This window comes from Puma concolor, chromosome C1 (genome assembly GCF_028749965.1).
Source record: "Puma concolor isolate L17-30 chromosome C1, mPumCon1.1.hap2, whole genome shotgun sequence".
NCBI classification, from domain to species: Eukaryota; Metazoa; Chordata; class Mammalia; order Carnivora; family Felidae; genus Puma; species Puma concolor.
The window spans coordinates 141,200,038-141,225,767 of record NC_141674.1 but is presented as its reverse complement, the minus strand read 5'-3'; positions in this window follow the sequence as shown (position 1 = coordinate 141,225,767).

The following is a 25,730-nucleotide window of genomic DNA, read 5'->3' as shown; positions in this document are numbered from 1 at the left end:
ATAATATTTAGCAATCATCGGATTCCTTTTATATATCAGCTTTCCCCACCATCCTGTTAGAAGGTAATCCTAGGGGCGCCTGGGTGGCGCAGTCGGTTGAGCGTCCGACTTCAGCCAGGTCACGATCTCGTGGTCCGTGAGTTCGAGCCCCGCGTCAGGCTCTGGGCTGATGGCTCAGAGCCTGGAGCCTGTTTCCGATTCTGTGTCTCCCTCTCTCTCTGCCCCTCCCCGGTTCATGCTCTGTCTCTCTCTGTCCCAAAAATAAATAAACGTTGAAAAAAAAAAAAAAAAAAAAGAAGGTAATCCTAGAATTTTACTTAAAAACCTGTGAACTTTCCACGGGTCTGCAGTGCAGAAAATCCCACATCTTCATTTTGAGAACCAGAATCACACTTGGCCCTCTCATCTTTTAACGTGTCTCCTCCACTCCACAATTCTCTCATTGGAGAAACAATCCACTCTTTCTTGGGACCTCAGGATTCACTGAGACCTCATGAAGCAGATCTTACCCTGCCTCATTTTAGGGCTATTTATATAGACATCCTATTCCCTCCACCCCCACCCCTACTGGACTGTGAACTCCTTGGCAACAAGGGGATGAGGCTTATTTTCTTGCTATCCCCTGCAGTGCTTTGTACTGTATATTTAAAGGTTTGAATTGAACTGAATTACACAAAGGAAGAAAATTAGTTTGATCTATGCAGTCTCAAAATCATTTTTTGGTCAAATTGGATTCTTTTCATCTATCTTAATATCTAATTTGTGCATAGTTGAATCAGTCTTGCAGTTAATCTGATGTGGTCATTAAGACTACTGAAGACAGTAAATTCATTTTCCTGATCCGGTGATTTTTAATCATATAGTCACAGTCACTCACACAGAAAAGTAAAACAGCAGAATAAATAGCAAACTAATAGCAGGAATGATGAATGAAATTATCCCTAGGCACAAAGGCTATTACAGATAATCTGTAGTTTCTGCCAAATCATTCATTCAGTTTTGATCCAACACCCTTCTGTTAAGTGATAATAATAGTCACCAATTACTAAGTGCTTCCTACAGGTGAAGCACTTAACTAAGAGAATAGCATGTTGGCTGGGAATGTGGGGTTTGGCTTGGCTTATGTCCTGGCTATCTCAATTACAACCCGTGCGACACTAAGCCAATTACTTCAGCTATAAAACAAGTATAGTACATGTTACTTATGCCATTAGTATTTAAATGTGTTCTCTTATCTAATACAACAATCTTGCGAGCCACTATTATTTTTCAACTTTTATAAATTTGCAAAGTCCTAGATGATAGATGCTCTGGAATTCATAGAAATGGCCATGCTGGAATCAAATAGTCTTTCCCTGAAGCATTTCACAACCAAGTAAAGAGGACTGAATTTTAAATAATTAATTATAATCAAAAGCAGAATAAAGTATTTGCCATACCAGTAGGAATGCAAAACTCCACGAGAGCACAGAGGATTACATGGATGGCTTTGTATAAAAGTTTTTAAAATTTTCTTTGAAACTGGAGGGAAGAAAATGATCTCCAAAATCACAGCCGAGGTTAAGGGCAATCCAGAGTGAGAGAGCCACATGAGCAAAGAATGGCGGCATGAAAGAGCATGAGGCACTAGCCACAAAGTGTTTCTCGAACTTCCAGCTGTAAGAATCATTCTAGTGTGGACCAACCACAATTATTTTTAAGTATGCAAGACATCAGAAAGAAAATATTACAGTACATTGCACATAAAAACATGAAGATGCATTTTGTGAAAAATTTTTTCAGTGATATATGTGAGTATTGGATTACAATATAAAATATATTTCTTATGATGGGTTGTGCTCTCAAAAGTTGGAAAGGCACCCATCTAGAAAGGTTGGAAGCTAAGTGGTAGAGAGAGGCATGGCGTGGGCATGAGGCTGGTATTCTAGGAAAATAACAAGCAGCTGTGGAATGATGTACAGCTGACCCTCGAGCAACACATGTTTGGACTATTCAGGTCCACTTATAAGCAGATTTGTTTCAGTAAATACAGTACTGTAAATGTATTTTCTCTTCCTTACGATTTTTCCCAAGAACATTTTTTTCTCCAGCTTACTCTATTGTAAGAGCATCATATATAATACATACAACATACAAAATAGGTGCTAACTGACTGTGTATGTTATCAGTGAGGCTTCCCGTTAACGGTAGGTTATTAGTAGTTAAGTTTTAGAGGAGTCGAAAGTTACATATGGATTTTCGACTACATGGGGGTTGGCGTCCCTAACTCTCATGTTGTTCAAGGGTCAACTGTGTTCACGTTTGAGGTGAGAGAGGTGAGAGATGAGAGAAGGAAGGCAAGTTGGAGAGGCCACAACAGTCTGTGTCAGCACATCCTACCTTGCTGCTAAATAGCCTATTCTGGGCACCATTCGTAGGCGTGGGGAGGCAAAAAAGTCTTCTGATGAGCAAATGTGGTCATCTAAAGCATAGAGATGGTTTTACTGTAAAGCTAATAAAGCTGGAGCTTCAGAGACCCTTGTTTTCATGAGTTCCTTCCAAGCCTCCATTCTGGGTTTTGTGTTTGTAACTTTGTGTTCTTTTTCTTAAAGAGGCTCTTCAAATTGTATAAGCTTCAGGATCCTCCACACCTGGATCTGTCCTAGCTTGTATATAAATTTGAACAGGTGTCTTTTTTCTAAAACAAGGCCTCATAAAGACTTTAAGATACTAATGTGCATTTGGAATCCCCCTGAGACAATTTTATACCTTTTCCTCTGTTCTCAAATTCCCAAATCTCTTTCATAACTCCCACTCTTCAAGCAGCACTCCCTTCACATTTCAAAGGCACGATGGAAGCCGTGAGATGCAACCTCTCTCATCTTCCCAGCAACAAACCTACCAAATCACTGTCCACAGAGTCACGGCAGCCTACGTTTGGGGGAAATGGTGAATTTAATTTTCTCTCACTGACTTTGTCTTTCTCTGGTGTTCCTATTTCCATGGGGAAAATTAAAACAAATTTATTAAAAGTAACTCATCATCTTTCAATGTAAGAGAGGCTTTGGTGAAATATACAGTTTGCAGTAAATAGTCTTTCAAGGTGCTTTCCATTTTCTGTTGTCTTTCTGTCCTCCTTGGGAAGCATCTGGACATAGCGAAAGCTCCCATGCATTTACAGCAATAAGGGAGAAGCTTCTGGTCCACTCACTGTCCTTTGACCCTTCACCAATCCCTGCTGGGTTGTCTCCTTCTAATAGGCTCCCAGCCGTCCTGTGGTGACCACAGATGATGCCCTGGTCTCCTGACCCATCACAGGTTCCTCATCCCAAGCTCAGGCTTATTCTAAACCTCTGTTCCTCTCAGCACCTCCATCCATCCTTCCAGGGAGCTGGAAACAGCTGCTTTCTCATACCCCCGGGGAGGGGGTCTGTATTGGTGGGGAGGCTCTGTGAGGCAACTCTCCTGCTTGAAATCTCTTTCAAACTGATTTCAGTGCCACTCCTGTGCCTTGCTGGATGTGACACCATGTCAAATAAAGGACTTATTTCAGAGGATTTCAGCCACCCCAGGCTAGCTCCCAGGAGAGTAAATGCCAGCTGTCCAGATTCTTTTCCTGAAAATCTGTCTGGAACTTTCCAACACACATACTCTCAGGTTAGACATCAAGAGAATTCTTTCTTTCTCCTCGCCCTTTCCTCTCCTCTTCTTTCCTCTCTTCTCTAGTCTCTCCTCCCTTCATACCTCCCTATCTTCCAGGCAGGGATTTCCCTCACATCATTTCCTTCTCCTACTCTCTTTACTTTTTTCAAAGCAGTATCTTCTACTGCTTCCTTGGGGTAATAAGCTTTGTGATTTAGCCTTATAGTAGAAGGTCAGCAAGGGAAGAAAAGCCCAGATGACAGAGAAGAAAAATATATCAGGATATTGTTTTAATGTCTCATATACTACACTACAAATAGATCTGTTAATCACTATCTCTCTTTTCCCCTTACCACTGAGACCAGTCATATCAAAGGCCAGTCCTCCAAGTGTCCTGTGACAACAATCCTCAGAAGCCTCAAGGATTTCTCTGTTTAGGTTATTCCCCTTCACTCTGCCTTATCAGTCTCTTCCTCTGGGATTACTGCCCTCAGCATACAGATAGATTCCAAAATCACCCATCTTAAAATGACTCCAAATACTCAACTCCAAATACTCATCCAGCTACGCTACCATCTCTCCTGTCATTCACAGCAAACCTCTCAAAAGCATGCGTCTCCCACTGCATTTATATATCCTTGTATATCTTCAACAATTTAAGTCACTACAATCTGGTTTCTTCCCCACCACTCTACTGAATGTAAAGTATTATCAAAATCACCAAGACTCCCTCATAGCCATAGCCAATGGACACTTGGATTTTCATGTTTGTCTTCTCAACGTATTTGATATAATCAATTATTCCTACCTTCTTAAAGCATGGTCACTCTCAGTTCTATGATAGCAGTTTTGTGGTTTTTTTTTAATTTTTCTCTTACCCACTGGCCTCTCCTTTTCAAGCTCTACTGCTAGGTCTGTCTCTTTTTCCTGGCATCTGATTGTTGGAGTTTCTGAGGGTCAGTTCTGGATGCTCTGTCTCTCACAACTCTTTCTTTATGTTCATGTCTCTCAAATTTATATTGCCAGCCTGGACTTCTGCTTTGAGTTCACTCCTGTATCCATCTCCCTACTTAACATCTCTTCTTAAATGTCTCACCTATACCTCAAGCTTGACATTCTTGAAAAATAATGATTGATTCTTCTCAGCACACTATACCCTCAACCCTAATTCCTTCCTGTCTTAGTAGAAGGCACCATGTTGCAAGCAGTTGCTTAGACTCCTAGGTTTCTACCTTTCCCACTCTTCCCACTGTCATCCAAGAGAAAGTGATTTCGACTTCCCAAATGTTCTTTCCACTCTACTGCCAGACCCTCAAGTCATCCACCATCGTCTCTCAGCTGACATTATCTAGCAGCCTTTCAACTGATCTCCTTGCTTCAGTTCCTGCCCTCTCCCATCCATGTTCCATAAAATAATAACAGATACTGGCACAAAGTATATCGTAGTTCTTCTACTTTTTGCTTTCCTAGTCTTCCTCAACAATTCAGCCCTTTGGATATAATTCAGCCATTAAAAAGGAAACCCTGTCATTTGTGACAATATGGATTTCACATTAAGTGAAATAAGTTAGAGAAAGACAAATATTGAATGATCTCACTTATATGTGGAATCTAAAAAACAAAACAACACCTCATAGAAAAAAAAAAATAGATTTTTGTTACCAGAGGCAAAGGGTGAGGAGTGGAGGATTTGGATGAAAGTGGTCAAAAGGTACAAACTTCCAGTTACAAGATAAGTAGATGTTGGTGAATGTATAATATGATGACTATAGTTAACACTGTTATATGATATATTTGAATGTTGTTAAGAGAGTAGGTCCTAAGAGTTCTCATTACAAAGAAAAAAAACTTTCTTCTTTCTTTTTCTTTCTTTCTTTCTTTCTTTCTTTCTTTCTTTCTTTCTTTCTTCTTTCTTTCTTTCGTTCTCTCTCTCTCTCTCTGTCTGTCTTTCTTTCTTGTATCCACATGAGATAACGGATGTTAACTAAATTTATTGTGGTAATCATTTCACAACATATGTAAGTCAAGTCATTATGCTGTATACCTTAAACTTACACAGTACCATCTGTCAATTATATTTCAATGAAGCTGGAAGAAAAAAACCTTAATTTAGCCCCAAAGCCATTCATTCATGCTGAACAAAGGAGGCATCCATATAGTGGGGGATTAACCATAATGGCCCAGAACTAGGGATCAAAACCTAAGCAGGGCTAAGGAGGACAGCCACATGGGTGATGATGGCATGGCACATATTTCCTCAGCCTGGAAGGGCGAGAAGTATATCCACACAGGAGAGGTGGAGATGGTAATACCCCAGCATGGCTGTTGGAGCCTGAGTGGAGTCAGGAGATCATCCATACTGGGAGGTAGGGGAGTGGGGATTGGTAGCAGAAATTGGAGGTTGATAGCAAGCAGGGACACTGATCAAACAAGTAAATATACTAAAGATAATGGAAGGCATGTTTCTCACTCTGGAAGAAAGGGCTATAAATACAGAGAGGTAGAAAAATAATTTGCCTTATAGGGTTGAACTGGAAATGTAAATAGCAGTGTGAATTCATAGTTCCCTATATATGTCAATAGATGTAAAAATAAACATAAATATAAATGTGTATAAACACACACATACATACATTATACCTCCCTAGCTGTATCCTTTGAGAAAGCCTGGCAGCTGTAACACCTGCATAGCACTATGCACATATCTTGATTTCTAAATACCATTCTCCACTAAAAGGAACCAGGATTCCTTAGTTAAATGGACAATCCCAAGGCGAGGGTAGGGGAAGTACAACAAGAGCCTGGAACATGTTTTATGTCAGAAACTGAGGAAGTGCTCAGAAATGATGGAGACCTATCAAAAAAAAAAGAGGTTGGGATGCTCAGTCGGTTAAGGGTCTGACTTCAGCTCAGATCATGATCTCACAGTTTGTGAGTTTGAGCTCCATATTGGGTTCTCTACTGTCAGCACAGGGCCGGCTTTAGATCCTCTGTCCCCCTCTCTCTGCCCCTCCATCTCTCTCCTTCTCTCAAAAATAAATAAACATTAAAAAAATAGAAGCTAGCTTGAAGGGGCTCCCATCGGTCACATCTGAAACTATTAGCATCAAAATTAATAGTGATAGTAAAAATAATATCCATTGAATAAAATTAAAATCTATACTGACTAGTCTATACTGATATAAATCAATAAATGAATACATTCAATGTTTCATTGGGAATGGAAAAGCTGGAAAGTACCTCTCCACAAAATATTTATTAATTACAAGGGAGGAAGAAAGGTAATGTTATAGTGGAGAAGCCTGGGTGACATCACCTTACTCAGGGGATCAAAGTTAAAATCACCAGCAATGAATTGGTTGATCAAAACCATGTGCCACCTGGTAGGATGCAATGCATCACTTCTATGATATTCCTGCCAAAGATGCATAACCTGAATCCAACCATAAAGTAACATCAGAAAACCCCAAACTGAGAGCCTTTCTATAAAGCAACTAGCCAGCAATCTTCAAAAAATGTCAAGAGCATAATTGTCAAGGCAAAATTGAAGAATTAAGCAGACTGTAGGAAACTAAAATGACATGACAACTCAAAGCAAAGCATGATTCTGGACTGGATCATTTTGCCATAGAGGACATTACTACAATAACTGGCAAAACTTGAATAGGATCTGAGGTGAGTATCAATTTGATTTCCTAATTCTGGTGTCTGAATTGTGGTTAGTAGAACATCCTTGTTGTAAGGTGCTTGGTGTGAAGGGTCATGTGATAGGTTGCCTCTAAGATGGTCCCCGTGATACCCACTTCTTGATATTCATGATCTTGTATAATTCCCTCCCGCTGAGTGTAGTTTATACCCAGTGATTCACTTCTAATTATTAGGAAATGACAAAAGTGGATAGCATAGCACTTATGAGGTTAGGTTATAATAAGACTATGTCTCCCATCTTGGCTCTTCTTTCTCCTTTTCTTGCTCACTCACTCTGAGACAGGTCAGCAGCTGTGTTGCGAGCTGCCCTATGGAGAGGGCTACATGACAAGGAGCTGAGGGAGACCTGTGAGAAAGCCTGTGAGGAACTGAATCCTTAGCAAGGAACTGCAGGTCTTAAGTCAATAACTTACGAGGAACCAAATCCTGCCAACAGCCACCTGAGTAAGCTTGGAAGGGCTGTTGCTATAGTCCAGCATTCAGGTAAGATTGCAGCCTCAGTCGACACTTGTTTGCAGCCCATGAGAGTATGACACAGAGAAGCCAGCTAAGCCATGCCCAGATTCTGATCCCCGGAAACTCCCGAGATTGTAAAGGTTATTTTAAGCCACTAAATTGTAGTATAATTTGTTACACGGCAATAAATAACAAACACCGTGTATCATGATTCAACTTATTCTCAAATGGCTCTGGAGGAAAAGCTGTACTTTAAGTGTGCATTGTTTTAAAAACAAAAGTGTATGCATGTGTTTGTGTTTGCATGTGTACTGGACCATGTCTCTTCCCTGCTAAAAGCTCATTATGGGCTTTCGATCACCCTTGAACAGGATTCAAATTCCTTACCATGCCCTACCTGTTCTGCCCCTGATCACTTCCCCAGGTATCTTTATCCTTCTCACCACCCTTCTGAACTTCTACCACACTGTTTTTTAATTTCAGTTCTTTGAACAAATCCTGACACAGCCTTTGAATTTACTTTTCCTTCTACCTGAGATGCTCATCCCCCTTCCCCCACGTGACTATGCCATTCACATCCTTTGACTCTCACCTTAAACATCCACTTCAGAAATCCCTTACTCTCATTTATCTTCTCTTCCTCAGTCCCTCTCTGGTTTCATTCATATGGTTATCAGATTTTGCAATTATTTTATTTGTGTACTTGTTTTTATCAGTCTCTACCTTTGATAAAGATAAGCCTTGGGGGAATCATACTTCTCCTCTACACCACTGCATCCCCAGTACCTAACACAGAGTTAGTATTATTTAATATTTGATGAATAAATGTATTAACATATGTTTCATGACTTGAGTAGATTTTTCAAAAGCAAAATTTCATTTCCCTCCCTCCCAAAAAGAAATTTTAAAGCTACAGAGAGAGAGTTCAATTTCATTAACATAGGCAATCAAGCCTGATCATAATAGACTTTTTATATTCCAACAGCAAAATTGATTGTGTATATTGAACTGAAAAACCAGGTCATTGTATTCCTTTTCTGTATTACTTTCTCGTTATCTTGGTTTTCACATTTACTTATATCTAAAAGTTCCTTTTGTTTATTCTATTCTTTTAGTCCCTATTTTGCAGATATCCCATCTCAGAGTTTTATTTAATGTATAGTACAATTCCATATGCAGGTAAAAGTGTCATCACCCAAGAATCTCAAGATAGCATCCACATGGACTTAGTGGGCCACAGAGCTGGCTCTGATGGTGGGGCTGGGAACCCTCTCTGACAGCTACAAGCCCCCCTCCTGCTTCAACAATTCAGTACCATGAGGGAAGAGAAAAAAGCAGAGAGAAAGAGCCTGAACTCTCCCAGCTTGTTTCTGCCAGAACATATCAGTTCCAGGTCACGTTTCTGCAGCACACATGTCATGGTGTGAGCACAAGCTGTCAATATGGAGAAGAGAGAAGCTTCTGTGACAGGTCCCACATCTACATTCCAGACCCATTACAGCAAGAAAGCTTGTTCCCCTTGAATGAGCTGCCGCTCCTTCAGCTGGCTCCCCCAGCTGTGGAAATGCATTCATTGCTGAAGAAATTCTCAGGGTCGAGGCCCATAAGAGGCCATGTCTCTGCTTGTCATATATATTTACAGGACAGACTTGCTATAGTCATCATTGGGGGTAGGGGTGAGGAGGGACAAACAGGCAGAAACACAGCATGTCTCCCCAGAAGGTGCTACCTGTCATTTCACATTCTCACCATGTAAGTGCATTCAATTCAAATCTAGAATCATAAAAATAAGTGAGCTTCAGAATTAACTTCCTTTTAGTAAAAACCTCATACCTCCAAAAGTAGCTTTCAAGAAGTGGGTAAACAAACATTGTAATGAAAGTTATAAACTCTAATTGCCCACTACCTTTGAATTCTAGTTTCCAGATATGAGGAGGTTGAAAAGGAGATAAGTAGTGTGCCTGATAGAGAACTTAAAGTAATGGTCATACTTAATGGACTTGAGGAAGGAGTGGAGGACCTCAGTGAGACCCTCAACAAAGAAATTAAAAAAAAAAAAAAACATAAACAAGAACAAATAAGAGATGAATAACTCAGTAAGTGACATTAAAAATACACTAAATGGAAAATAATAGGCCAGAGGAAGCAGAACAGATCAGCAACTTGGAGGACGGAGTGTTGGAAAGCAATCACGCTGAACAGGAGAGAAAAAAATGATAAAAAAGTGAAAATAGACTAAGGTAATTCACCAACACCATCAAGCATAATATTCGTATTATAGGGATCCCAGAAGCAGAAGAGAAAAGGGGGTGGAAAATTTGTTTGAAGAAATAGTAGCTAAAAATTTCCCTAATCTAGGGAAGGAAACAGAAATCCAGATCCAGGAGGCAAGAGAGCCTCTAGCAAAATCAACGCAAGGAGGTCCATATCAAGACACATAATCATTAAGACGGCAAAAAATAGTGATAAAGAAAGAATTTGAAAGGTTGCAAGAGAAAAAAATACAGTTACATATAAAAGAAATCCCATAAGGCTATTAGCTGATTTTCAGCAGAAATTTTATAGGCCAGAAGGGAGTGGCATGATATATGCAAAGTGCTAAAAGGGAAAAACCTACAGCCAAGAATATTCTAACCAGCAAGGCCATCATTCAGAATAGAAGGGGAGACAGAGTTTCCCAAACAAAAGTTAACTCACCACCATTCACAACCATTAGACCAGTGTTATCCAAAATGTTAGGATGTATCTATGAGTGGAAAACAAAAACCATAAGTAAGAGTAAGAAAAATAGGAAGCACCAATGCAAAAAACAGTATGTCTGTAAAGATCAGTTCAAGAGAAGCACAAAATAAAAGGATGTAAAATATGATAACAAATATCTGAAACATGGAGAGGAGAGCAGCAAAGAATGAGCTCAAAATTAAGCACCCATCACCTTAATATAGACTGCTTTATGCATAAGATGTTATATACAAACCTAATTTTTAGCCACAGATCAGAAACCAGTAATAGATATGCAAAAAATTAAGAGAAAGCCAGAAAACTGTGAGAGAAAATAGCAAGAGAAGAAAGGGACAGAGAAGAACTACAAAAACAGCCATAAAACAACTAATAAAATGGCAGTAAGTTCATACCTGTCAATAATTACTTGGAATGTAAACATTCCAATGAAAAGACATAAAATCTTTTGGACTAAACACTCCAATGAAAAGACATAAGGTCTTTTGGATTAAATGGATTAAAAAGCAAGAGCCATCCATAAGCTGGCTAAAAGAGATTCATTTCAGACTTAAAGACACATACAGATTGAAAGTGAAGGTATGGAAAAGTATTTATCTTGTAAATGGAACTGAAAACAAGTGGACATAGCAACACTTATATAAGATAAAATACACTTTAAAACAAAGACTGTAATGAGACAAAGAAGGACACTACAATCATAAAGCAAACAGTCTAACAAAAAGATATAACAACTGTAAATATTTAGGCATCCAACATGGGAGTACCCAAATGCATAAAGCAGCTAATAACAAATATAAAGAAAGTAATCAATAGTAATACAATAATAGTAGTGGACTGTAACACCCACTGACATCAATGGATAGATCATCCAAACAGATAATCAATAAGGAAAGAGTCACTTGACCAGATGGACCTAACAGACATATTCAGAATATTCTATCCTAAAAGAGCAGCATACACACTATTTCCAAGTGTACATGGAGCGTTGTCTAGAATAGATCATATATTAGGCCACAAAATAAGTTTCAACAAATTCAAAAGATTGAAGTCATACTATGCATCTTTTCCAACCACAATGCTATGAAACTAGAAATCAACCACAAGAAAAAATCTGGAAATAACACAAATACATGCAGGTTAAATAACATTCTACTAAGCAATGAATGGGTTAACTAGGAAATCAAAGAGAAAATTAAAAAATACATGGAAACAAATGAAAGTGAAAACACAATGGTCCAAAATCTTTGGAATTCAGTAAAAGTGATTGTAAGAGGGAAGTTTAGGGCAATATCAATCAACCTCAAGAAGCAAGAAAAATCTCACATGAACAACCTAACCGTATAGCAAAAGTAGCTAGAAAAAGAACAAATAAGGCCCCAAGCCAGCAGAAGGAAGGAAATAATAAAGATTAGAGCAGAAATAAATGAAATAGAAATAAAAAAACAATAGAACTGCTCAATAAAACCAGGGGCTGTTTCTTTGCAAAGATAAAGAAAACTGATAAACATTTAGCCAGACTCATCAAAAGAGAAAGAGATAGAGAGAAAATACTCAACCAAAATCAGAAATGAAAGAGGAGAGATAACAGCTAACACCACATAAATACAATGAATTATAAGGAAATATTATGAAAAATTAAATGCCAACAAATTGGACAATCTAGAAGAAATGGATAAATTCCAGAAACATAACCTCCCAAAACTTAATCAGGAAGAACTAGAAAATTTGAACAGACTTATTACCATCAATAAAATTGGACCAGTAATCAAAAAACTCCCAACAAACAAAAAGCCAGAACCAGATGGTTTCACAGGAGGAAGGAATTCTACCAAATATTTCAAGAGTTAATACCTATTTCTCAAACTATTCCAAAAAAATAGATGAGGAAGGAAAAATTACAAATACATTCTGTAAGGCCAGCATTACCCTGATACCAAAACCAGACAAAGACATTACAAAAAAGAAAACTATAGGCCAATATCTCTGATGAACATAGATGCAAAAATCCTCAAGAAAATATTAGCAGAACAAATCCAACAATACATTAAAAAATCATTCAGCACAATCAAATGGAGTTTGTTTCTGGAATGCAATAGTAGCAAATCAATCTGGCTCAACAGTAGCAAATCAATCTCCTATTGATATATCACATCAACAGGAGAAAGGATAAAAACCATATGATCATTTCAATAGATGCAGGAAAAGTATTTGACACAGAAAACATCCATTCTTGATAAAAACCCTCAACAAAGTAGGTTGAGAGGGAACATACCTCAACATCATAAAGGCCATAAAAGAAAAACTCACAGCTAACATCACAATCAGGAATAAGACAAGATTGTCTACTCTCACAACTTTTATTGAACATAGTACTGGAAGTCTTAGCCATAGCAATCAGACAAGGAAGAAAGAAAGAAAGAAAGAAAGAAAGAAAGAAAGAAAGAAAGAAAGGGTATCCAAATTGGTAAGGAAGTAGTAAACTTTTCTCTTTTTTTTAAATGTTTATTTCTGAGAGAGAGACAGAGTGCAAGTGGGGGAGGGGTAGAGAGAGAGGGAAACACAGAATTTGAAGCAGGCTCCAGGCTCTGAGCTGTCATGTTGGGCAGAGAGCCCAACATGGGGCTTGAACCCACAAACTGTAAGATCATGACCTGAGCCAAAGTTGGATGCTTAACTGACTAAGCCACCGAGGCACCCAATATACAGAAAACCCTAAGGACTCCATCAAAAACTGCTAAAACTGATAACTTTTGAAACTTACTGAATTCAGTAAGTCACAGGATACATAATCAATATACAGAAACTCATTGTATTTCTCTACACTAATAATAAAAGAACAGAAAGAGAAACTAAGAAAACAATCCCATTTACAAGTACATCAAAAAGAATAAAATGCCTAAGAATAAATTTAACCAAGGAGGTGAAAGACCTGTACTCTGAGAGCTATAAAACTTTGATGAAAGAAATTGAAGATGACACAAACAAGTAGAAAGAAATTCCGTGAGCATGAATGGAAGAACAAATATTTTTTAAATGTCCATATTACCCAAAGCACTCTACAGATTTAACACAATCCCTACCAAAATACCAAAAGCATTTTACATAGAACTGGAATGAAAAATCCTAAAGTTTGTATGGAAGCACAGAAGACCTGAATAGCCAAAGCAATCTTGACAAAGAAGATCGAAAGTGTAAGGTATCACAATTCCAGATTTCAAAATATACTACAAAGCTTTAGTAATCAAAACAGTATGGTACTGGCACAAAAATAGACAGAATGATCAATGGAAAAGAACAGAAAGTCCAGAAATAAATCCATGCTTATCTGGTCAATTAATCTTTGAAAAAGCATGCAAGAATATGCAATGGGAAAAAGACAGTGTCTTCAACAGATGGTGTTGGGAAAATTGGACAGCTTCATGCAAAAGAATAAAACTGGGCCACTTTTGTATACCATACACAAAAATAAACTCAAGATGGATTACAAACCTAAATATGAGATCTGAAACCATAAAACTCTTATAAGAGAGCAGAGGCAATAATCTCTCTGACATTAGCTGTAGCAAAATTTTTCTAGATACGTCTTCTGAGGCAAGGGAAACAAGATCAAAACTAAATTATTGGTACTACATCAAAATAAAAAGCTTCTTCAGAGCAAAAGAGTCAATCAGCAACTCTAAATGACAACCTACTGGTTATATATTTGCAAATGACATATCCAATAAAATGTTAGTGTGCAAAATATACAGAAAATTTACATAAGTCACCATCAAAATCACACAATTAATCCAATTAAAAAATGGGCAGAAGACATAAGTAGACATTTTCCACAGAGGACTTACAGATGACCAGCAGACACATGAAAAGATGCTCTACATCACTAACCATCAGGAAAATGCACATCAAAACCACAATAAGATCTACCTCACAGTTGCTAGAATGGCTAAAATAAAAAACACAAGAAACAATTGTGTGAGAAACGGGAATCCTTGTGCACTGTTGGTGGGTGCAGTCACTGTGGAAAACAATATGAAGGTTCCTCAAAAAACTAAAAATAGGGGCATCTGCGTGGCTCAGTCAGTTAGGCATCTAACTCTTGGTTTTGGCCAGGTCATGATCTCGCGGTTTCATGAGTTTGAGCCCCGCATCAGTCTGTGTCCTGGCAACATGGACCCAGCTTGGGATTCTCTCTCTCTCCCTTTCTCTCTACCCACCTCCCACTTGCACTGTCTCTGTCTCTCTCAAAATAAATTTTAAAAACTTAAAAACAATAAAAAATAGAATTACCATATGATCCAGTAATTCCATTACTGGATATTTACCCAAAGAAAATGAAAACACTAGTTTGAAAAGATACATGTACCCTTATGTTTATTGCAGTATTATTTACAATAGCCAAATTATGGAAGCAGCTCAAGTGTCCATTGATAGATGAATGGACAAAGAAGATGTGGTATATATATATATATATATATATATATACATACACATATATATATAATGGAATATTATTCATTTACAAAAAAGAATGAAATCTTGCCATTTACAACAACATGCATGGAACTAGAGAGTATAATGCTAAGTGAAATAAGAGAAATACCATGATTTCACTCATAATTGGAATTTACAAAACAAAACAAATGAACAAAGAAAAAAAGAGACAACTCAAAAAACAATCTCTTAACTACCAAGAACAAACTGTTGGTTACCAGTGGGCAGGTGGGTGGGGGAATAAGCTTAATAGGTAGGGGGGATTAAGAACACACTCATTACAATGAGCACTGAGTGATGTATAGAATTGTTGAATCACCATATTGTACATGTAAAACTAATATAACACTGTATGTTAACTATAATGGAATCAAAACTTAATAAATGAATAAAATAAACAGCTATATGAAAATGAAAAAGAAGAGAATAACTAGAAACCAATAGTTTAGTAGAAGAGATATTAATGTCTATGAAAAATTTTTTTTTTTTTTTTAATTTTTTTTTTTTTCAACGTTTATTTTTTTTTTTTATTTTTGGGACAGAGAGAGACAGAGCATGAATGGGCGAGGGGCAGAGAGAGAGGGAGACACAGAATCGGAAACAGGCTCCAGGCTCTGAGCCATCAGCCCAGAGCCGGACGCGGGGCTCGAACTCACGGACCGCGAGATCGTGACCTGGCTGAAGTCGGACGCTTAACCGACTGCGCCACCCAGGCGCCCCTCTATGAAAATTTTAAATGTGTGCTCTCAATGGTTCAGCAACTGAATTTGCAGGTAATATTCAAGTGTATTATGTAATTATGTAATATGTAAATATCAATAAATAAACTCCATATAAAGGCTCTTACTATATGTAGTTTTCTTAGTAAAATGAAAAAATTGAAACCAACCTATATGTTCATAGCAGTGGTAAAGCCAATTTAATTTTGGTATATTTCTATTATGGACTTCAGCTGTATAGAAATAGTCTTGAAAACACAACGTTAAGAAACATTCAGGTTACAGAAGATTATTTATAGTACAGTAAATCATTTACATAAAATTTACATATACATAAATAATCTAAGTTGTTTATCAGTATATATTTGGAAAACATATAAAAACCAGGGCAGAATCACAAAATTCATGATAGTACTTAACCTTGAAGAGATGGATGAAGAGAAATGTGACCAAGGAAAGGTTTAAAGGCAATTTCAACTTTACTGGTAATAGTTTATTTATTAAAAGATTGGATAAAATATGACATAATATTCATATTTTTAAATTCTGAGTGGTAGCTGCATGGGTATTTATTTTATTATATTTTAAAAGACTTTTTGGTATTTATTTTTCAAAATAAAAAATAAATTATGACAGTTTATAAATTCAAAAGACTAGTAAAACAAGGTGAAATGGGACAATTGTTAAAGACTATTAGGGTGGCTTTTATCATTATAAAAAGCTTAGTAAAGCCATGCATTGGGCAGGAACATGGCAGTGAGTGAACCCTAAGGTCCTTCACCGTTTCACTCCTGCTTAGGACTCTGCAGTCTGAGCCCCAGAATAAATGAATTTCCACTCCTCCCCGTCACCTGGCTGGCTCCACCTCACCCTTCATGTCTCCGTGTGCACATCATTCTTTGGAGGAAGTCTTTTTTATACGAGTTGCAATACCCTTCTTCGTATTTGAAAAGATGTGCGTCCCTCATTCTTGCAGCATTTATCAGCTTAGTATAATTTCTTGTTTACTTATTTGTCTCCCCTGTGAGATTGCTGGCTCCCTAGGCTTTGTGAGAGCTCTAGCTGGCCCAGTTCCCAGCCCTAACTACAGGCTTCCCACATTTTTGCTGAATTGTATAGATTCTTGGGCCAGACTGGGTGCTGCAGTGGGGCTCTGCTAGCAGAGGGCAGAACGAGGGTACTGATTGCCTGAAGATGCCAGTAGGAAATATTCAAAGCAAACCATCTACTGAAAACCTTTTGCCTGGAGCTGGACTTGCATTTCAGAATCATTAATGTCTGCAGCCGATTTTCGTGGGGAAAAAAGGGGGCGGGGGTGGGTAGAATCAGTGTTTAAAAGACAGCTATCTTCACTGTTGCCTTTCCTCCTTATCTAAACACAAATAGGGAAAGTTGGCTCAGAAATCATTCAAAATTGTATTTGTCTTTTATAACCTCAAAATCCCCCATGTAACAGTTTTCCACACACAAAAAAGCCAAGTCGCAGCCCTACGGAAAACATCCTATGGATATTTTCCTGTTTTTGCCATCCTGCCCAATTTTTTTAAATGTAGGACTCACATCAGACGTACCCATTGTTAAGTAATGGGGAAAACATGGGTGGTGAAAAGCACACACCCATCCAGCTTGACCTTAACTCATTCCTAGTTTTAAAGTCAAAACTTGGGGCACCTGGGTGGCTCAGTCGGTTCGGCGGCCGACTTTGGCTCGGGTCATGATCTCGCAGTCCGTGAGTTCAAGCCCCGCCTCAGGCTCTGTGCTGACAGCTCAGAGCCTGGAGCCTGTTTCGGATTCTGTGTCTCCCTCCCTCTGACCCTCTCCGGTTCATGCTCTGTCTCTCTCTGTCTCAAAAATAAATAAACGTTAAATAAAAAATTAAAATAAAGTCAAAACTTAATTTTGATGTCTCTTGGTTTGAGAGCTACTGGTCAGAACTTGTCAAGGGCATGATCTCCACTCTGATTTCTGAGGAACATAATGTACCCAAGACCCACGCATACTGTTAAGGCAAAGACCTGTGGTAGGCTGTGTAGCCACATCTGAGCGTTCACTGCCCCTTCCCACACTCCACCTGCTGGCTTGGAGGGTTCACTCCCTCCCTATGGGCAGCACCTGGCCACATGACTTGTTTTGGCCAATGAAACGTGAGCGGAAGTGAAGGCGGGCCTATGGGGCAGAAAGCTCTAAGGGGCATGGCAGCTTTCTCCCTGAAAGATCAGTCTGCTTTTTTTCCACAAGGTGAACAGCACGTGCTAGAAAGCGGCTGTTCTTTTAGCCTGAATTCCAGGATGAAACAGATCCATAGAGCCAACTTGCAGCTGATATATAATGTGAGCAAAGAGGAGAAACGAAACAGAAATGCTTTGTTTTTGAAGCCATTAATATTTTAGGGTTGTTCGTTACCGTAGCATAACCTACTGAAAGACGGTTGATGGTGAATTTAAAAAATTAGGATAAATCGAAAATATGCTCCACACAGTAATCACCAGGCTGCTGATCAGCCACCTCTCTGCCACCTACAGCAGGTGCTCTGTGAAAGGTGGGAGGGAATTTTGCCACAGGCTAGCCTCTTTTCTTCTGCAAGGCCAGTTGTAGCACATGTTCTGTTTCTGGCACACAAGCTGGCAAAAAGCCTCCTGGATCTTTTCTTCTTCTTCTTCTTCTTCTTCTTCTTCTTCTTCTTCTTCAAATTCATTTCTAAGACCCAGAATCTTCTGAGTCCAGAACAAGATCCAGTGTTCCACCTAATTTCCTAGGGAGATCTTTAACAAATTTCTCACCTGGTTGCAAGTGAGCATTAATGATTGAATGGAATAGATTGTTTTCTATCTTTTCTGTATCACTGGTTGGAAAAACTAGCATTTTCCAAATTAGAGTCATTTTTTTCCTATTGATTTCACCGCTAGTGAGTCTCAACTATTTCTCTGGGAAGATAGAAGACCTTTCATTAAATATTCCTTGTACGTGCACATAGCCAAGAACCTGCCTGTAGCCATCCTATTGTACAAGGGCTAAACCAGAGTTTTGTAATTACTGAGAGAGATTTAAAAAAGCACTTTCATGGAAACATGATGCTTGGCAGGGGTGCTGTTCTGGAGGAAACAGAAATTGACTAAAGAAGGTGATAATATATGCTCTTTACACACTGGAAACATGGAATGAACTGGTCTTGTCTCCATTTAACTTGAGTAGAATCAGTCCGTTATTTTATTCAGCACACATAGGAACATTCTGCCTATCAAAAGAATTATCTCTCAATACCAAACATGCATACGCTTCGGAGACTTCAACCTGCCATTATTAGCTATTATCCTAGGTACATATTTTAAACAAAAAACAGGGCACAGGACTACAATGATTGCTTTTTTCTTTTTAAGTAAGCGCTACACTCAATGTGAGGTTTAAACTTACAACCCCAAGATCAAGACCGGCATGCTGTATCAAATGAGCCAGTCAGGCACCCCTACAACGATTGTTTTTAATGTTTAGAATATTAGCTAATACTAGTAATAAACAGCATCTTGGTTTCTTTAGAAGCTAAGGTAGGATGTACTCTTGTGCGGTAAATCATCTGCCTTTGATACGAAAGGATTTTACTTCTTCCCCCGCCCCCTAACCTTTCTTCTTTCCTTTCCTTCTCTCCTGTCACCCATCCTGTGCTCTGGACAACCTCAATCTTCAGTGCTTGGTACCCATTTGCCACCTCCACCATCTACCTGATCTTCTCAGCCTTCAGGGGACAGTGGTGCAGCAGAAGGGGCAGTAAGCTTAGAGTCATGGGAGTTAGGGTTGAGTTCTAGTGTTGTCACTAACACACGGAGTACCTTGAGATAAGTCGCATAAGCTTTCTGTATACCCATGTACTCATCCATATAGTAAACTAAGGATGTTTTAATTATTTCTAAGGTCCACTGCAACTTTTCAATAATGTGGGTCTTCCTACTTGGGTACATACCAGTTGGTTATTTGAATCTGCTCTAGCTTTCATAATCCATTTTTGCCACTTTTTGTTATTATTACTGGCATTTGGGCTTTGAAAATAGGTATCCTGTGGTATCCAATAGTTGCTTTTTTATATTTAAAGAAAACATTTTTTAAATATAAAATATGCTTTTATGATGATACTCCTCCTTTATAGATTTAAAAAGAAAGTCCAGGGGTGCCTGGGTGGCTTAGTAGGTTAAGCGTCTGACTTCAGCTCAGGTTATGATCTCTTGGTTCATAGGTTCAAGCCCCACATTGCGGCTGACAGCTCAGAGCCTGGAACCTGCTCCGGATTCTGTCTCCCTCTCTCTCTTCTCTGCCCCTCCCCGGCTGGCATGCGCTCTCTCTCTTTCTCTCTCAAAAATAAACATTAAAAAATTTAAAAAAAAGAAAGTCCATAACATAGGGTTGCAGACTTGGATGGGAAGCTGTAGGGGATATTCTTCCTGAAAATGGCAAGTGAGTTAATCCAAGTTGCCAGAGGAGAGTAAGCTACTTTTAACAGAATCTCATCATCTGTTCTGCAAAAGGCAAGAGTGTTGATTTCCATTTTTACTCCCAAAGTTCTTTTCTTCATGAGCCAAGTCTTAGGCAAGAAAATGTGGTAGTGATATATTTACCTCTCAGCTGGCGGAGTAAAGGAGAGGAAGTAAAATCGGTCACATCACAGTCAACATAGCTTGTGTTTGGCAGAGCTGAGAAATGGTGTCCAGGCTTGTTTTATGCCATTTGAATTATGATCTGACACATGGTGGACACTGCAAGCCATCACAAAACAGTGTGCCGTGCAGGGAACCAATGGCCAGTCGAATCTCTCTCGGAAGTCGAATCTCTCTTGTCCCACATGCAGCTCCCCACATTCCCCCAAGTTATTCCAGGATTGGCAAGGACATTACTCCCTCTTTTCCACATGTCTCCTTTCCTCTACTGAATTAATTGAAACATTCTTGTTAATATGTACTACTGAGAAACAAAATCACAAAAATAAAGACTTGATAAAACCAAATTGAGAGAGAGTATACAGATGTGGACACTCTTCATAACACTGTTGGGGTAAGCCTAAAGTGGCACAACTCTCTGGAGGGTAATTTGGCAATATAGATCAAAAATTTAAATGCATAAAAACATTCCACTTCTACTAGTTATCCTAGAGTTAGCTCAAGAGTGTGCACAGGTGTTCATTGCATAATTGTTTATGAGAGCAAAATCTGGAAAAAAACTTTTAGGATATGCTGACTGTGGATCAATAGGGAATGGGTTAAATAAATTACGGTCCATCCGTACAATGGAATTCGTACATGCACTGGAAGAATGCAGTAGGTCTACATGCACTGACAACAAAAGATAGCCCAAATGGACTCCTTTTAAAAGACACATTGCAGTGGTCTGCACCTCAAATGAACTTCATGTAATTGTCAGACGAGTGACCCTTACAATGAGTAAACTGATCAACATAAGAATATGACAAATACATAATCATAAGTGTAAAAAAAATAACAGGTACACTGCAGAACTCATTTTCTACATGTAAATGGATACCACTCACATAACTGTATGAATATATTTAAAATTGCTTGTATATGTATTAGAAAACATATAAAAGCATATTTGAGTAATTATTAATAGAGGTTCCTGTGTAGAAAGGAAAGAGGTGGGAGTAGAAAGGAAGATTTTACTTTTCTAATTAAAAATTTGCCGACTTGGGGCGCCTGGGTGGCGCAGTCGGTTAAGCATCCGACTTCAGCCAGGTCACGATCTCGCGGTCCGTGAGTTCGAGCCCCGCGTCGGGCTCTGGGCTGATGGCTCAGAGCCTGGAGCCTGTTTCCGATTCTGTGTCTCCCTCTCTCTCTGCCCCTCCCCCGTTCATGCTCTGTCTCTCTCTGTCCCAAAAAATAAATAAATAAATAAATAAATAAATAATAAAAATTTGCCGACTTAACTACTTCATATTTCAATGTTCATGCATTTATTACCTTTACCCTTTTTTTTTTTTTTTTTTAGAATTTGTTAATTTATTTTGAGAGAGAGAGAGAATGCATGCATGTGTTAGAGAGGGGCAGAGAGAGCGGGAAAGAGAGAATCCCAAGCCGGCTTTGTGCCGATGCGGGGCTCAATCTCACAAACAGAGATCATGACCTGAGCCGAAATCAAGAGTCAGATGCTTAACTGCCTGAGCCACCCAAGCGCCCCTTACCTTTACCTTTACATAAAACTTTTTCAAAGTAAAAAACTAGAAACATCTTTTAAAAAGGGGGAAATGGTGAAATAACTTATGATATAACCATAAAATATAACAGTAACCAACCATTAAACATTATCTCCTACGACTATGTTTGCTGACAGGAGAACATTTGATTATGTGTTGCTATTTTTAAAATAAGTTTACAGAGCAAAAAGAGCAAGAGGGTGAGCAGGAGAACCGTTGCAGTCCCCCGGGGACGCATGCCAGGTTGAGTTCTTAAAACACCAGTGCCAGCACAGTACCCAGCATACCTGTCTCGAAAGCAGCACTTACTTGATGCACCCTACTTGCCTGCACTGTGCTACAGGCTTGTGTCCTTACATCCTTAATGGTTGATCCTCACGACAACCTCATTTCTCCCCATCTTACAAACAAGGAGATTGAAGATTATGGGGGGTGTTTAAGAAACGAAGCTGGGCTCCAAACCCAGGTTTTTCTTCCCAAACCCAACGGTTTGTGGAATAAATTAATCAAATCAAAGAACAACAGCATGAATCATGGAAAGATGATAGGACTGCACTAGACTGAATAAATACAACAGTGAATATGGAAATCATAATTCAGGGAGAAATCCTTACTCTTTCACAGCGCCTGAGCAAGGGAAGGTGTGGGCTCTAGGCCAGGTGTTGAGTCCTGATTTCTTGACTTCGGGTAGTCATAAGCACTGGAAAGGTCATTAGTGATCACATAAGTTCATTGTTTTTCCACCTGTAAATTGTAACCAATTAATGGATCCTGAAATCAGTGTAGTCAGTCACAACCAGTATTTTTTTTTAAATAGTGAACTGGAATAGAATGCAATACAGAAAAAAATCAGATATAGTGCATATTGTGAAGGTCCATATATTTTTGTGAAACATATTTCAGTTATATGTTATATACAGAGAACTGTGTGCATTAAATCACACTGCAAAGTATTAATACATATGGCAGCCAAAAAAGTTTTAAAACCATCAATTCAATTTCAGCTCCTTCGTTAGATGACAGCCCTAAGGTCTAGAGGGATTAGACCTTGAAGACCCTTAGAGGGATTAGGCTCCTTGAAGACCATAATGTCTTTGCGGAACCTGACTCCCCATCTTATGTTTTCCCACTTATATTCTTTGTGTTTTAAAAGCCCCATCTTTCAAAAAGAATTAAGGTTACTGAGCTCGCCTTTCTGACAAGGCTACTAGGAAAGATAATGTATGTATAAATATAGAAGCTGCCATGTTATTGCTATGTTAAGACTTAGCATGCTATTAATACAGGATAAGCCAGTGGATTCTGGCAAGACCCAAAGTCACTCCCTCGGCATCAGGTGAACAAAGCAGGTTTCCTGCCATGGGAGGTGAGGATTCCACAGCTGATGTCCTAACAAGAATGTTTCAAAGTTGTAAATGACCCACAGGTAGGAAGAGAAGCATTTGGCATGGTATTAGCCATGCAGTATGACAGTGAGGAGCTGTGGAGCATCTAGCATCACTGTCCTCCAAGCACCCAAAAGCAAAGTCTTTTTTCAACTCTAGTTCTTGCTCCAGCTGTACATATTTCATCTCAACAGGTATATTAAAGTCATAAGAAAATGTTCATTGTGATCCATTTTAATGCTTTTCCCAATGCATTACTCCAGTCGGTTTTGTGCTAAGTGAATGTTGTTGCTTTTCTTTAGTCTACCAATGCACTATTTCATTACAGAATTACAAGTTTTCCTCCTTTCAGGGACATTAAAAAAAATGTCCTCCTCTTCTCCAGTCTAAGGTGCAAACATTTCATCCCTCCCTACTCCTTGACTGTGATCACCTGTACTGTGAGTCCTTTTGATTTCAGCCCCTGGACCTAGTGAGGGCCCAGTTAGTAATACTCCTTTCTATAGATCTGATACCAGGCACAGTCAAAACACTGTGGCAGGATATTGTATATCTTGAAACAATATGCCTTTACCCCAAAGCAGAATAAGACTGAAAAGCTAACTGGATATTACTAGATTATTGAGTTTCCAACTTTGCTTTCGTACCACTACCAGCCCAGACGAGTATGCTCTGGGCAAGCTAAGACATCCTTAAAGGAACATAGGAAATAACAATGCTAAAATGCAATACCTTTTGTAGTTTACAACTTTTTCCCATTAATTACTCATTTTTTCATTGTAACTATTTGGTTTAGATGTGCTTTTCCTTATCCTAATTTATTCTGGTCTCATTAGGATTGGCCTGACTGAGAATGTCTGTTTTTTTAAATTTTTTAAAAAATGTTTTATTTATTTCTAAGAGCAAGAGAGACAGAGCCCAAGGGGGGTGGGAGGGTCAAAGAGAGAGGGAGACACAGAATCTGAAGCAGGCTCCAGGCTCTGAGCTGTCAGCACAGAGCCCAATGCAGGGCTCAAACTCACAGACCGTGAGATCACTACCTGAGCTGAAGTCTGATGCTTAACCAACTGAGCCACCCAGGCGCCCCCTGAGAATGTCTATTTTTAATCCCGTTTTTAACCTGTGCTTATACCCGTATGCAAAGAACAACCTGACAACCTTGATCCATTGATTTTTAAGGAAGCCTTTGCCTTGTTTTCGGGGGGGCTGGAGTGCATGGATTATACAGTAGCTGTGGATCTATTGAGACTCTGCATTTGTATCTGATTTTCTTTTCCATAATGATATTTCTATAAGACCCAAGCCTTCTGCTCTCTGTCCCCATGACAGAAATTTTAGATATCTCTTTGGTATCTGGTCTAAAATAGATTTCCCGATGGTCAGAAGCTGTGGCATCACGATAATTCTTGCATAACACTAAACATACCACAGCCCTATCTGCAATGCAGAACACCAGCATTGACAATAGATCACTTCTTTTGCAATAAGATAAACACTGAGAATGATTAACACTGGAAAAGACAAGTCAGGTACTCTTCTCTTCAAATTCATTTCCCAACTATTTGTAAAAAGTCAAATAAATAGTTTATGAACTTAAATCAGATGATACTACTATAGGTTTATTCAGTTCAAGTCAACTAAATTTAATACGCAGTTACCATGTGCCTATAAATATATGCTAGATGCAGAAGATCCAAAGGGATCGATGTTCCTCATCCTCAAGAAGCCAGCTAGGAGAGATCAACACATATACAAATCTAATAACTTGTGAGCTTACTGTGTGCTAGGTCAACATTAAGAGCTTTCCAGGACCTCCTTTGATTCTCAAAACAATATGAAGAACATTGCCGGAGGTCACTTAGCTTTTTGGTCGCTGAGCTATAACTTGAGTCCAAGCCTACTGATCCAAAGCTGTTGCTCCTTCCATTTCATAACTGTCCCTTTCCCTGCAACATATATTGTAGTTTCTTGATCTGCAGCAATGATTATAGGATGTACCACTGATTTTATAACATTCTAAACCAACTGCAAATAGCATACATTTACCACCACCCCCCCAAGTACATTCTATTTGTACAGTTTGAGTCCAAGCCTTCTTTCTCTTCAGTGAGTCTTCTGAATCACTCTTGTTCAGTGGTTTGTAAACTTTTTTTTAAAGTTTATTTATTTATTTTCAGAGAGAGAAAGAATGTGTGTGTGTGTGTGTGTGTGTGTGTGTGTGTGTTTGAGAGTGGGTGAAGGGGCAGAGAGAGAAAGAGAGAGAGAATCCCAAGCAGGCTCCACACTGTCAGCACAGAGCCTGATGTGGGGCTTGAATTCATGAACCATGAGATCATGACCTGAGTGGAAATCAAGAGTCAGACGCTTAACTGACTGAACCACCTGGGAACCCCTGTAAATATATTTTTTAAATACTTT